Here is a 13,202-nt window from a genome sequence, read left to right as displayed (position 1 = left end):
GTGCCACTGAATGCTTCTTGCCTCAAATTCTGCTTTATTTAATGGCAGTATTACTACCTCTGCAGTTTTCCTTTTCGTCTGCAACTTACATCTTTCTATCTATTTTCACTTTAAATTTGTAATGTCATTTTAGTTTAGCCTTTTTTTTAAATAAAAAAGCAAAATCTGAATTTTCAATCTGGTTCATTTTCAGAGTCTTTGTCCTTTAGTGGGGGAGGTTTTGTCCATGAACATTTATTGTGATAAAGTATCAACATTACTTCTCTCATCTTATTTTATGTTTTCTGCTTTTTCATGGTTCCATCAGTTCTTAATTCTCTCTATTTTTCTTTCCTATAGTGATTTTTAAGTTCTATATCTTGGTATTTTATTATCATCTTATCTCTTTGAAAAACAGTTGGAACATACATTTTTCTATTAATGCTCTGTGCTTTCATTTACATGTTCCCTCTAATAGAAACAATCTTGCTTTTCTCATCACCTTGGCATTCTCCAGAACTCAGTTAAGTGGCTCTTCATCTGGGAACCCCACTCTGATTCTTTCAAACTAGAGTATAATTTAATCTTTGCTACTCTCAATAAATAATCAAGAATATTAAGTACAGAGAAAAATAATCAGACTTAAAGAATTATTTTTTTCATCATGCAAGATTTTGGGAAAGAATTGGTCCTACATTTACATCCAGTTTCAAAATGATTTTACAAAATCATGAAAAGCTTTAAATATTACTATTCTAATTACTCACCTCCATCTATTTGTACTTTTCTGTCTTCAGTCTAGCATCAAGCCTTTGGATATTACTTCCTTATTTGCTTTTGTGCAATCACATGCTCTGGTTATTCTGCAGGAATGGGTGGGTGGACTGGTGTAGTTTTAAAGTGTTAAGTCTAAGAATATTTCCCTTTGTCACAATATTTTCTCATCAGAACTCTGTTGACTGGACTTCTGGTTTTTAATGTTGCAAAGGAGAAGTTTAATGTAGAATCGACCTTTTTCTTTTGTTAATTTTACAAAAACACATAGATGCTCATGTATTCTTTCCCTTCCCAATACTTGAATTAAAAGAAAATTCAAACTAGAGATGGCTTCATTTGTGTCTCAGCTCATTCTTAGGAGTGATACTCGAAAAGACACATTTTTTTTTTTTTTTTTTTTTTTAGTTTAGGAATGATTTTCCTTTAGTTCTTAGATTATTGATTCTTTGAAAACCCTTGACCTCTCTTTCGGGAATTTTTGTCCCACATAAATACTAGACTTTATGGATCATTTTTAATACTTTACCAAGTTTATCTTTTTTTTTATATTCCTTCTAAGTTATGGAGAGATTCTGGATTTTGTACCATAATTAAAATGTTTTTGTACAGACTTGATTTGGTATATATTGACTTTATGCCATTTTAAAATGTATCTGCCACTTTCCAATTGCTAATAAATATTACCTGATGTCAGACCAGTTTCACAAGTATAAAAATCTTCCTGAAGAACACTGAAAATATATACTAGAGATTAGGTTGCCTATGATTATTTCACTAACTGTTATGAAAATGAAGCAGCATTTCCTTTGATTGATCGGGTCCGTTCTGTTTTTGGAGATGGTTGAATATTTTCATATAGCTACTGCTTTTCCTCCATGACCATTCAGGTGATGTGTCCACTACTGAGAAGTGAGGTGGGTTCTCTCAAGGATTTTATATATTGGTACTAAAATACTTTGGGTATAGATGGAGGGAAAAGGGAAACCTTTAGATACACAGATCTTTTGCTTGCTAGGTTAGAGGCCTAGTGGCTTAGAGGGAGTAAAGAGGGGCTTCAAACCAGAGGCAACTATGGCAAGAAGGAATCAGGCCAGGACAACACAACATTCCTGCACCATCCCGTTCTAGGCAGGTACACTGGAGCTGGCTTGGACTGTTCATAAGCCTTGACTGCCTGAATGTCTTCCCACCTCTATTTTCCGTGACATCACTGTGTAACTTGAAGTAGATGGTGATGGGAATATTTACACCACAGAAATTGGCACGCCCTGCACATCAGGGAGCCCTGCATCCCTGACAGATGGTTGTTAAACATTTATCAGCACATGACTTCATTTTCCTGGGTCCAGGGTTTAACTTTTCATTGAGAAAATTTGTGATGAAGGATTTTTTTCTGTCCACCCCCACGACAGGTGGACATTCGCAAGCCAGGGATAGAAACTAAGCCACAGCAGTGACAACACTGGATGTTTAACTTCCATGCCACCAGGGAACTCCCAGCTTACCTTGCCCCTAGAGTTTCTATCTACATAGAGAGTCAGTCAAAGGAGTGAACGGAGCAGTGAGAAGCATGAGACATGGCCGAGAATGCAACCAAAGATCAAGGTAATGGGTTCGAAAGTGATGGCAGACAAAGGTATCTTGATATAAGAAACAAAGGACTTTTCGGTTTTTTTGGCTGGAAAGAACTTCCTTCTTCCAAAATGCACACCTTAGAAGACTATGAAATGGTGCACTTAGGACATTCGCAGGTGAAATTCTGAAACTGGCATCTTTAATCCCAAAGATGTGCGCAGTTGACTCAGGTTCTCATTTATTCCCATCTACATCCGTGTCATGAAGCAAAACAGACCTTTGGTCAATGTTACTTCAATGTCTCATAAAGAATTATAATTCAGGCCTCTTGATTCTATTTAGAAAGTGGGAAAAGAATTGTGAAATGACTGATGAATTATGATTCTATAAAAACATTTGTACTCAAAGACGCTAATGGCTACATAAACATTTGTCTCACTCACTCACACTTGGGTCAGTATGTGATCATGGGCATCGTCTGAAGTCACACACTGTTTAGGAGGAGAAGGTGTGGTCATCCATAGCACTGGACTTTCTCAAAGACATGCCTAGCAGGATAACACAGAGGAGAGTCACCCCTTTAACAAACCCTTACTGAAGAAGCCCATCTATTGGGTACTGAGGATGTGAAGATGAATGAGACACAGCCTCTGTCCTCAGGCAGTTACAAGGCCCATGAATATACCCTTTCGATGCAATAGGTCCCAGGAGGGGCACCTCTAATAGAGGTTACACGCTGTGTATGCTTGGCAAAGTCATTTAATCTCCCCAAGTCTCAGTTTTTCTTATCTGCACAATGGGCTTACTGAATCCTGTCGGGCCATTCCTGAGTTATTCTTGAGTATCACCTAGGATCAAGTAAGTAAGAATTCAAGACTATATTAATGGTTGTTGTGCGCTGCGGTGTAGGTTGCAGACACAGCTGGGATCCTGTGTTGCTATGGCATAGGCTGGCAGCTGTAGCTCCAATTTGGTCCCTAGCCTGGGAATTTCCTATGCCATGGGTGCAGCCCTAAAGAGCAAAAGAAAAACCAAAGCATAAAAACCTATGTTAATGATTAGCTCCAGGCCTTTGTAGCTCTTATCTTAAAGACAAAGGCTTGGCTCTTCCAGGCAGACCGGCCCTCCTCTGCACACTGGACAATTCTAGTCAATCTTGGACGACTGGAGCTTAGGCACTTAGAAGCGGATGGTCTAGGACTGCCTCTTCCCCTCCCCACACTCTCCGCCTGGCTACGTCACATCTTCTGCCCCTGACCTCTCACTGAGGGACAGAAGAGCATGGGTGCTGAGTCCGAAGGGCAGGGTTGCTTTCCTTTGCATTTTATGCATTTCATCTACTGTGGATACACGGAAGGAAGAAAAGAAACCCACCCGTCCATCACTAAATCAATAACTTTCACAATAAATCATTCGACAGAAGCCAGATTCTCCCGCGAGGACGAGAGCAGGAGGGTAACGTCTACAAGACCCCCACGGTTTGAACGAATCAGATCTTTTCTTTATGCTGGGTGCCTCGGGAAGTCCACACCGTAAGTGAATTTTGCATTTGAGGAAAACCAAGAGAGGGTAAATGAGATGCCTCAAATCACACGGGTCTGCCTGCGTCCACTTGACTCAAACTGGCCTCACTATTGTCTCCAAGCCCCTCACTCACTCTCGGAAGGAGGGGAGTCATGGATGCTGATTTTCTGGGTCTGAACAGATCACTGCTTACCCATCGTTTTCCATCCGTCATAACTGGCACAAAACCCATCAGTTTTGAGAGACTGTAAGTGTCCTTGTCGTGGTTTTTGTGGGTGTGAAACCAATGGTGAGACATTGAATTGGTCCTTCTTATTATTGAGATTAAGTCTATTGAGTTTATCAAGTCATGTTCATGCCTTGATTTTATATACTTGTGTCTCTCAATAAACACGGACACTTGAAAAAAAAAGTAAACCATATTTCTTTGAAAAATGCCCGTGCCACTTCACCAGACTTAAGGATATTAAAACCTAGCACATAAAACCCATTACTAGAAATAGAAATACAGGCAATATACTACCTCGGCACCAATCATCAGTGACAGTTAAGAATTTTTCTGTGACAACTAAATGGATAATCCAATATGGCGACATCTCAAGTATTACTGAGCAAGGTGCGTTTCTACAGTATTTAGTGTGGCTATTCGGTTTTCTAACTTAAAACAGCCTATGATAACTGGGGGCAAAGAAGGTCCTTGCAATAGACTGCCTCTGCTTGAGAACTCATGATATAGCAATTGCATGCTCCATACTTTGAGCCATATGCAAATATCTCTTTATCTCAGTTCCTAGCCATTCCTGCTGCTGGGTTGAGGATCTCGAGGAAAGTTAACGTTGAAAAGAGATGAGAGTTCCCGTTGTGGCTCAGTGGTTGACAAACTCGACCAGTATCCACGAGGACGTGGGTTCGATCCCTGGCCTCACTCAGGGGGTTAATGATCAGTGTTGTCATAAGCTGTGGTATAGGTTGCAGAGGCGGCTTGGATCTGGCGTTGCTATGGCTGTGGTGTAGGCTGGCCGCTGCAGCTCTGATTCAATGTCTAGCCTGGGAACTTCCATATCCGCAAGTGCGGCCCTAAGAAGGAAAAATATATGCATTTATATATATATAAAGAGATGAAGTTAGGGGCTCTAGATGACGAATTCCAATTCTCTACCGACTTGCCCAGGAACAGTGGCTAAGGCACTTCACAACTCGATCTAACTTTCCTAAGACATGTGTCTGGAAACAAGGAGGGTTGAGTTAGGTTTCAAGTTCAAGAGCGGCAGAGACCCAGCCTGAGCCCAGATGTCTCACTTCCACCCCGCGTCCTTCCACTGACAGCTCTGTGTACTGGGCACAGCCCTTCTGCTGGTGGGCGGGAGAAAGGTCAGGCTGGCAGGCTTCTTAGTTCCCTTCTGCCCATTGGCTGGCAAATCCTCATAGAATAAAAACGCCTTTTCGTGTAACTCTAATCAAAACACACTTTGAAAGGGGTGTCTGGTGCCAAAAATTTATATTTATCCCAAGAAAAATTAGAAACTATTTTTGGATTATCTGCACATGACTCGCCCGCCTTATTGCAGATAAACAGGAATTACTCGCATGCTCAGGACACGTGTCACGCTCTGTCCCAGAATTCTGCGCGGGGAAACAGAGGTTCCGTATGGCTGTTCCTCCCTGGCCGCTCTGAGCTGTGATAAGATGGAACGGGTGGGACGCACGGATCTAGGTCTGAGTTCTGTCTTGGGAACATCCTGGCTCTGTAGCCTTGGCCAAGTTACGGAACCTGTCTGAGTCTCAGTCTCCTCATCTGTCAAATGGGGATGAGTAACGCTTCATTTCAATATGGTCGTGGGGATTAAAGGCAATAAAGCCTTGTTGTGTGTGGGGGGGTGTCCTCAATAACTGCTTTGCCCCTTCTCTTCCCAGATCTGTATTTGGCCCTGAAAGAAAAGATTTTTTTTTTTCTTTCGCTTTTTAGGGCTGTACCCATGGCATATGGAAGTTCCCAGGCTAGGGGTCCAATTGGAGCTACAGCTGCCAGCCCACACCACAGCCACAGCCACATGGGACCTGAGCCACATCTGTGACCTACATCACAGCTCACGCCATGGAGCGAGGCCAGGGATTGAACACCCAACTTCATGGATACTAGTCAGATTCATTCTCGCTGCGCCACAACGGGAACTCCAGAAAGAAGAGATCTTAATCTACATTTAAAGAGATGGCTGAGAAATTAGGGGAAACCCATACACATGTCCTTTAATCCTGCAGGGGTTTTGGCCAGGAAGGCCTAGCTCCAGAGAGGGAAGCAGCTAACAGGCTGCTCTGGAGCAAGAGACAAACTCAGGTGGCCTTAGGGACCAGGCGGGTACCAGAGATGCAGAGAGCAGGCAGGAAGTGACGGGAAGTGCAGCTCAGTGGGGATGCAGATGCTAATCACAGGTGTTCACATGCGAAAAGTTCACACCACTCCGCCAGCGCAGTAAGCATGCGGGTGGGCTGAACGTGGTCCTTGGAGACCTGGTTTGCAACTCCAACTTCAGGGGAACGTGGCGATCCATCCCACTGTCTCACAAAATCCACCTTCCCTGGAAACCTGTTTGTTCCTCTTTCTCTCCTGGCGTGGCCCCCGGCCTTTTCCAGCCCAGCCATTCACTTGCAAGCATTCGCGGAGCATCCATTTTGCGCACAATGTGGTGGAAGAGACAAATGAAAAAACACGCAAGAGCGGATGCAGCTATATCCAAATTTAAAGCAAAGCATCTGGAAATGAGGACTGCAGTTTAATATGCCGTTACTTAAATGCTACTGTATATGCTAGGGTGATAGCTTTGCAGTTTGCTACAGAAATATAATGATGTCGTGAGCCATATGGGAAGTCCTAGATGGAAATATAATGAAATCGCTTCTGTGTGGGGTAGGAGGGCACCGACGCAGGGGAGAAGGATGCTTCCTCACGCAGGTGTCACGTGAGCCCTAAGGGTTCTGACAGGTGGCACGCGGGAAGGTGGGTACCTCCCATTACAGGTCTGTGGTTATGCGCTTCCCTTGTCTCTGTGTGTACACGGATGCCCCTTTTCCCGGTGGGAGTGTTGGAAGCTCCTTGATGGAAGGCACTGTGTCTATTTCCCGTTCCCAATTTCCTTGACACTCCATAATGCCTACCTTAGTTTCTTGCTATCGAAGAATCTTTTTCGGGTCCTTGAGAAGAGGAGATGCCGGATTCCTCTATCAGCAAACAGGCTGAGGCATTTGGGGAGCGCAGATAAAGGCGGAAAGATTGGCGTGGGGTCTGGATGAGCCCTGGGTTCCTGTGACGGCGGCTGACGGATGATGTCTCGCCCCTGATAATGTCCCATCAGGATTTCCTCCTTGGCTGAAAGGAGAGGAAAGGCAGGCACACCAGTCCCTAATTGTCCCTAATCGCAGATCTTTGAGACGACTCAGAGGGAAGACCTCCCGCGTTACGATCTTACCAGGAAGCGGTGGATGCGTTATCAGTCGCCACAGGATAAAGAGTGTTGATTTAGCTGTCAGAGGATGGGCCAGGCTGACTTGGCAAAACCGGGGACACAGGGTCTCCTCCCTTTCACCAAGGCTCCCAGTCTTGTCTGTCCCAGGGCTTAAGAAAAAGTGGGGATGAAAGAGAGAAACGTAAGAGCCTTTCCCAAACACCTGTTATTTGCTCGACTAAATTCTTTCCCTCCATCAGCCCACTGCCCACAGCGACCGACCCAGGATTTAGTCAATGATGGGCATGGTTGTTATTTTCCTCTGGAGGAAAGCTGAGCTGCAGGGCCGCCTGCCTTGCCCGGCATCACGCTTGGAGAAAGCGGCAGGGCTGAGCTTCCGCCTTGTGCTCTCCCACCGTGGATGCTGTCTGCTCTACCCAGCCGTCTCTGTGTCCTGGGTCAGCATCCCCAGCAACAGACTCTGCCAGTGTTAGGTGTGTGTATGGAAGGCTTATAATTCTTGCAGGAATTATTCTTACTGCAGAATAACTCCTGCAAGAGAGTGAGGACAGCAGGCAGGTTGAGCAAGGGAGGAATTCAATTGCGATGGGGTTGCAATGCAGGACCCGGCAGGTCCCAGGGGGGCCAGGACCAGGGTGAACGAAGACTTGCCTTGGGGCAAAGTGTAAGGGGTGCCAGAAAACACAGTAGACATGATACCTAATAATTTCATGCAACATTAAAAAAGTCGAAACTAATGTTAAAAAATAATCCGTCATGGAGTTCCCGCTGTGGTGCAGTCAGTTAAGAATCCTACTGCAGTGGCTTGGGTTGCTGTGGAGATGTGGGTTCAATCCCTGGTCCAGTGCAGTGGGTTAAAGGATCCGGTGTTGCTGCAGCTGCAGTGTAGGTCACAGCTGTGATGCGGATTCTGTCCCTGGCCTGGGAACTTCCGTATGCCATGGGTGTGGCCATAAAAAAAAAATTCATCATGAACACAATATCAAAAATTTTGAATTTGATTAAAGTCAAAATCCAGCCCTGCGTTGGTGTGACTCAACTCACTTCATCTTGTTAAGGTCAAGTCTTTAAATTTTTTTTTTTTTTTTGCTTTTTAGGGCCCTACCTGCGGCATATGGAGGTTCCCAGGCTAGGGGTCTAATCGGAGCTACAGCTGCCGGCCTACACCACAGCCACAGCGGCATGGGATCTGAGCCTCGTCTGCCACCTACACCACAGCTCACAGCAATGCCGGATCCTTAACCCACTGTGTGAGGCCAGGGATCGAACCTGCAACCTCATGGTTCCTAGTTGGAATTGCTTCCTCTGTGCCACAATGGGAACTCCTCAAAAAAATTTTTTTTAAATGATTTTTATTTTTTCCATTATAGTTGGTTTACAGTGTTCTGACAATTTCTAACTGTACAGCAAAGTGACCCAGTCATATGTGTGTGTATGTATATATATATATGTATATATTCTTTTTCTCACATTATCCTCCATCATGTTCCATCATAAGGGGCTAAATGGCCAATACGCACATGAAAAAATGCTCAACATCGCTAATTACTAGAGAAATGCAAATCAAAACCACTATGAAGTACCACCTCACACCTGTCAGAATGGCCATCATTAACAGGTCCACAAATAACAAATGCTGGAGAGGATGTAGAGAAAAGGGAACCCTCCTGCACTGCTGGTGGGAATGGAAGCTGGTACAGCCACTATGGAGAACGGTATGGAGGTACCTCAGAAAACTAAATACGGAACTACCATATGACCCAGCAACCCCACTCTTGGGCATATATCCGGACAAAACTTTCCCTGAAAAAGACACATGCACCTGTATGTCCATTGCAGCTCTATTCACAACAGCCAAGACATGGAAACAACCTAAATGTCTGTCGACGGATGAATGGATTAAAATGTTTTGAATACATTTTTAAAATTAAAAGAATAATTCTAAAAATTTATTTTTTAATTTTAAAATTGAAAATTTAATTTTTTCAATTTTAAAAAATTATTTGAACATTTGTTAAATTTATTTTTTTATTTTTATTTTTTTAAGGTCAGTCTTTATGTAAAATCTTATATCCTGTAGCTTGAGATTTTGGGTGCCCCCTTCAATTTTGGACCTGAGGCTAGTGCCACTTTCTCTGCATCCTAGTCCTGGCTCTGAATCCGGGGAGCTCTGGAGCTGGGATGGTCCTTCAAAGCTGTTCTGCCTTCAGACAATGGGGCTGGGAGCCCTCATCCCCAGCCTCATCCCCATCCCTGTGGACCAGTCGTAGTGCACACGTGCCCCTTGGGAGATGCTGTAACCTAATTTTGGCTGAAAGCAAATCCCTAAGGGGAATTTAGTGGAACGATGCCAGTCCCCAAGACACCAAGCAGCTGGGGGCTCTGGGCGTCACCTTATGCACCGCCCCGCCTCCAAAGGGGCGGACCTCAAATCCAGGGCTTTCCCTACAGTGTCCTCTAAACTATAGGCAAAGCCTGTGATTTCTAACTCTTAAGGGAGAAGAGTTATTTAGACCATATTGTCTACAAAATAAAAATTTCCCACATAGGATGGTCTTGCCAAGGACGATAGTCAGGGCTAGAAAGAGTCACACGTCTATTTAAGAAGTTACTACACAACAATGTAAATGGACTATACTTCAGTAAAATTCAAAAAAAAAAAAAAGAGAGAGAAATATTGTCTGTTGCTCTTTCCAGGTGCAGAGATCCCCAGTCCCAAGGCTAGAACGGATGCCCACGAGTTGACTGGCTTAGCCAAAACGTCTAGAACGGATGCCCACGAGTTGACTGGCTTAGCCAAAACGTCTAGAACGGATGCCCACGAGTTGACTGGCTTAGCCAAAACGTCTGGTTTTCAACAGCGATGAGGTCACAAGGGACGGACTCTATTCCTCATCCCCCTCCAGCCCCACCATACGCGTCCCCACTGTGTATGGGGACTCAATTTCACTCGATTTTCTCCACATTCCCTCAAAGGTAGGTTTCTGTCGAACCCCTGGGTGCTGAGCTCAAAGCTCAGACATGTTCGCCTTTGCTAAACCCTTTCTGGGACCCCATCAGCTTGGGACAAATAGGCACACTCTGAGCGGGAGGCGAGGTCCATGGAAAGGGGAGCTCCTTGGCTGGCCCATGGTGTCGTCAGACCCTGTGGGGACAAGGGTACAAGGCCACCCAGGTCAGGAGACAGGCAGGGCTCATAGCTGGTGGAGGGGTGACTGGCTGAGATGGGCATCAGAAATGCTCTATCAAGAGCCCGAGGGGATGGGGCAGTGGGGCGGGGGAAACGGATCAGGGATGTGGGCAGCTAAACTCTGAATGGGATTTGGGATAGGAGTTCCATGGTGTCTTCGTCTGTGCCCTCTGCTATAACAGGACATCACAGAGGTGGCTTAGAAATGGCAGACATTTATTTCTCTCAGTTCTGGAGGCTGGGAAGTCCAAGAACTAGGTGGGGGCAGATTTGATGTTTGGTGACACCCCCTTCCAGGGGCATAAACAACCATCCTCACGCAGCAGATGGGGTAAAGGAGCTCCCTGGAGTCTCACAAGGGCACTAATCCCGCTGGCGGGGGCCCCACCCTCATGCCTTGATCACCTCCCAAAGGCGCCACGTCCTAACGCCATCACACTGGGGGTGAGGTTACACACAGGTTTCGAGGGCATGTAAACAGTCGGCACGGGGTCAGGAGAGCTCGGCTTTCCCCATCCCTCCATCGCAGCTGTAGGCACATTGTCATCGAGGCACAGACCCTAGAGTCTGACCGCCTGCATTCAAATCCCGCTCCCTCTCCCTGCCAGCTGTGCGGACTGGGCTGTCACTTAACCTCTCTGTGCATCCCTTCTCCAGACAGGATAATGACATGGGCCTTGTAGATTTACAAGGATTAAAACCATCAAGATAAGCGAAGCACTTAAACCAGCACCTGCACGAAGGAAGTGCTGACCCTGTTCTCCAGACATCTGTTCCCGCTCCTTTATCCTCTCCCCCTGTACCACCTTCCCTTTGTAACGTTCCTTCTCTTTCTCTTGTCTTTAGCTGATTCCTGTGTGAAGCTGACAAAATATGTTTTGATTTATTACTCAAAACATGGTATCCTTTGTGCTTAAATTTTTTTTTTTTTTTTTTTTTTTTTTTTTTTTTTGCACCTGCGGCATATGGAAGTTTCCAGGCTAGGGGTGGAAACCGAGCTGCAACTGCTGGCCTACACCACAGCCACAGCCACGCCAGATCCAAGCCGTGTTTGTAACCTACACCACAGCTCAGGGCAATGCTGGATCCTGAACCCTCTGAGCGAGGCCGGAGATCGAACCCATGTCTCAGGGACACTAGTCAGGTTTGTTAACCACTAAGCCATGACGGGAACTCCCTGTGCTTAATTTAAAACCAGGCTAGGATTTCCTGCTGTGGTGCAGTGTGTTAGGAATCTTAAGAATTTGACTGCAGTGGCTCGGGTTGCTGTGGAGGAGGTTCGGGGTTCGATCCCTGGCCTGGCGCTATGAGTTAAAGGATCTGGCATTGCCACGGCCGTGGCATAAGTCACAATCCCTGGCCCAGGATCTTCCTTGCGTGGGTGTGGCCATAAATAAAATAAAATAAAATGAAATCAGGTAAGGGAAAGGTCCCATATTTTTCTCTTTCCATTGTTTCTTTTTGGTTGTTTATGGTCCTCGAGTGAGATTTTTCCCATGGTCCTGTGGCTCCAAATAGAAAACCTGCTTCCCACCCTTCTCATTACCTCATCATGAAGCCTCTTTTAGCTTGGTCTGGACCCTCAGGTTGCTCAGAGCAGACAATGTGGCGGGGACAAGTACTCAAGGACCCACTCGGGCCATGATAAAGCTCTCTCCGTTTCATGAGAAATCTTGACTTCATTTTGAGATGACTTCAGGAGGGTACAGAGATGTGCTTTTTTTAAAAAGTTATTTTTGCCCGTGGCACACACTATTTCCACAAATAATGAGCTGCATCCAAGGGCCACTCTGGACAGACAAAGTCACAGCTTGTGAGACAGTAACTCTTTCCTCTCCGTCTTCACTCTGTCCCAGCTTAGTGACATGGAAGGGAAAGTTCAGCAGCTCTTGGGAGTAAGCTCAGAGATAAGCAAATGTGAAACATGCCAGCCAGCGTGGCAAAGTTTCAAAATGAGTAAAACCTCAGGAAGGAGCCAAATGGACAGTTTTTAAAATCTCGTTACCGTGGAGCGTGGGGACCGGCGATGGATAGGGAGCCATGTCAAGTCGCTGAGGCGAAAACAAGTTGTGAAAAACAGTGCTGGATTCATACAAGCCTGAGACTAGAAGTTGTTTTCTTTCTCCAAAAAGGCAGGCGCATGAAACAGCCCCCATCAATGAGAAGACATTATTTGTTATGCAGGAACCAAACGAGGGCCATTTATAAAATATAGTTGCAGCTCTAGGATTTGTCTGGAGAAAACAGAAATGGATGGATTGAAGTTCGATTAATCAGTATTGTTTATTTTAAAGCCTAAACACTCAGCAATATTAGGCACTGCAATTACTATTAGCCCTGAATTAAAGAAATGATTAATCTGTTAGGGGACAGAAGTGGATCTGTGGATAGCACAAAACTGACAATAAAAGGAGAGGTTCCACCCACCCATCCATCCATTCAGTCATCTATCCACCCATCCACTCATCTATCCACCCATCCACTCATCCATCCATCCACCCATCCATGCATTCACCCACTCATCCATCCATCCATCCATCCATCCATCCATCCATCCATCCACCCAACCACACATTCACCCATCCATCCATCCATCCATCCATCCAACCATCCATCCACCCATCCACCTACCCATTCATCCAACCATCCACCCAACCATGCATTCACCCATTTATCCATCCATTCACTGATCCACC

The 13,202-nt window shown here is 45.3% G+C and overlaps 1 protein-coding gene across 12 annotated transcripts in view; it reads right to left on the bottom strand.

Moving 5' to 3' along the window:
- Positions 1–13,202, bottom strand: part of MYOCD (myocardin) — a 484,310-nt gene that overhangs the window by 121,834 nt on the left and 349,274 nt on the right. For 9 of the 12 annotated variants that reach the window (XM_084982876.1, XM_084982873.1, XM_084982867.1 and 6 more), the window contains 2 exons: positions 7,320–7,465; positions 7,009–7,219 (listed from right to left, as the gene is read on the bottom strand). The gene's annotated coding sequence lies outside the window, so the exon portion shown is untranslated. Of the gene's footprint in view, positions 1–7,008; positions 7,220–7,319; positions 7,466–12,052; positions 12,741–13,202 lie in introns of all 12 variants that reach the window. The other 3 variants (XM_084982872.1, XM_084982871.1, XM_084982870.1) reach the window with 2 other exon arrangements.

The sequence above is a fragment of the Sus scrofa genome, chromosome 12 (genome assembly GCF_054392235.1).
Source record: "Sus scrofa isolate SSC_HxYL_T2T_F1_AM1 chromosome 12, Sscrofa_HxYL_maternal_Yorkshire_Landrace_v2.0, whole genome shotgun sequence".
Lineage (NCBI taxonomy): Eukaryota > Metazoa > Chordata > Mammalia > Artiodactyla > Suidae > Sus > Sus scrofa.
This window is presented reverse-complemented; position numbering and strand designations above follow the sequence as displayed.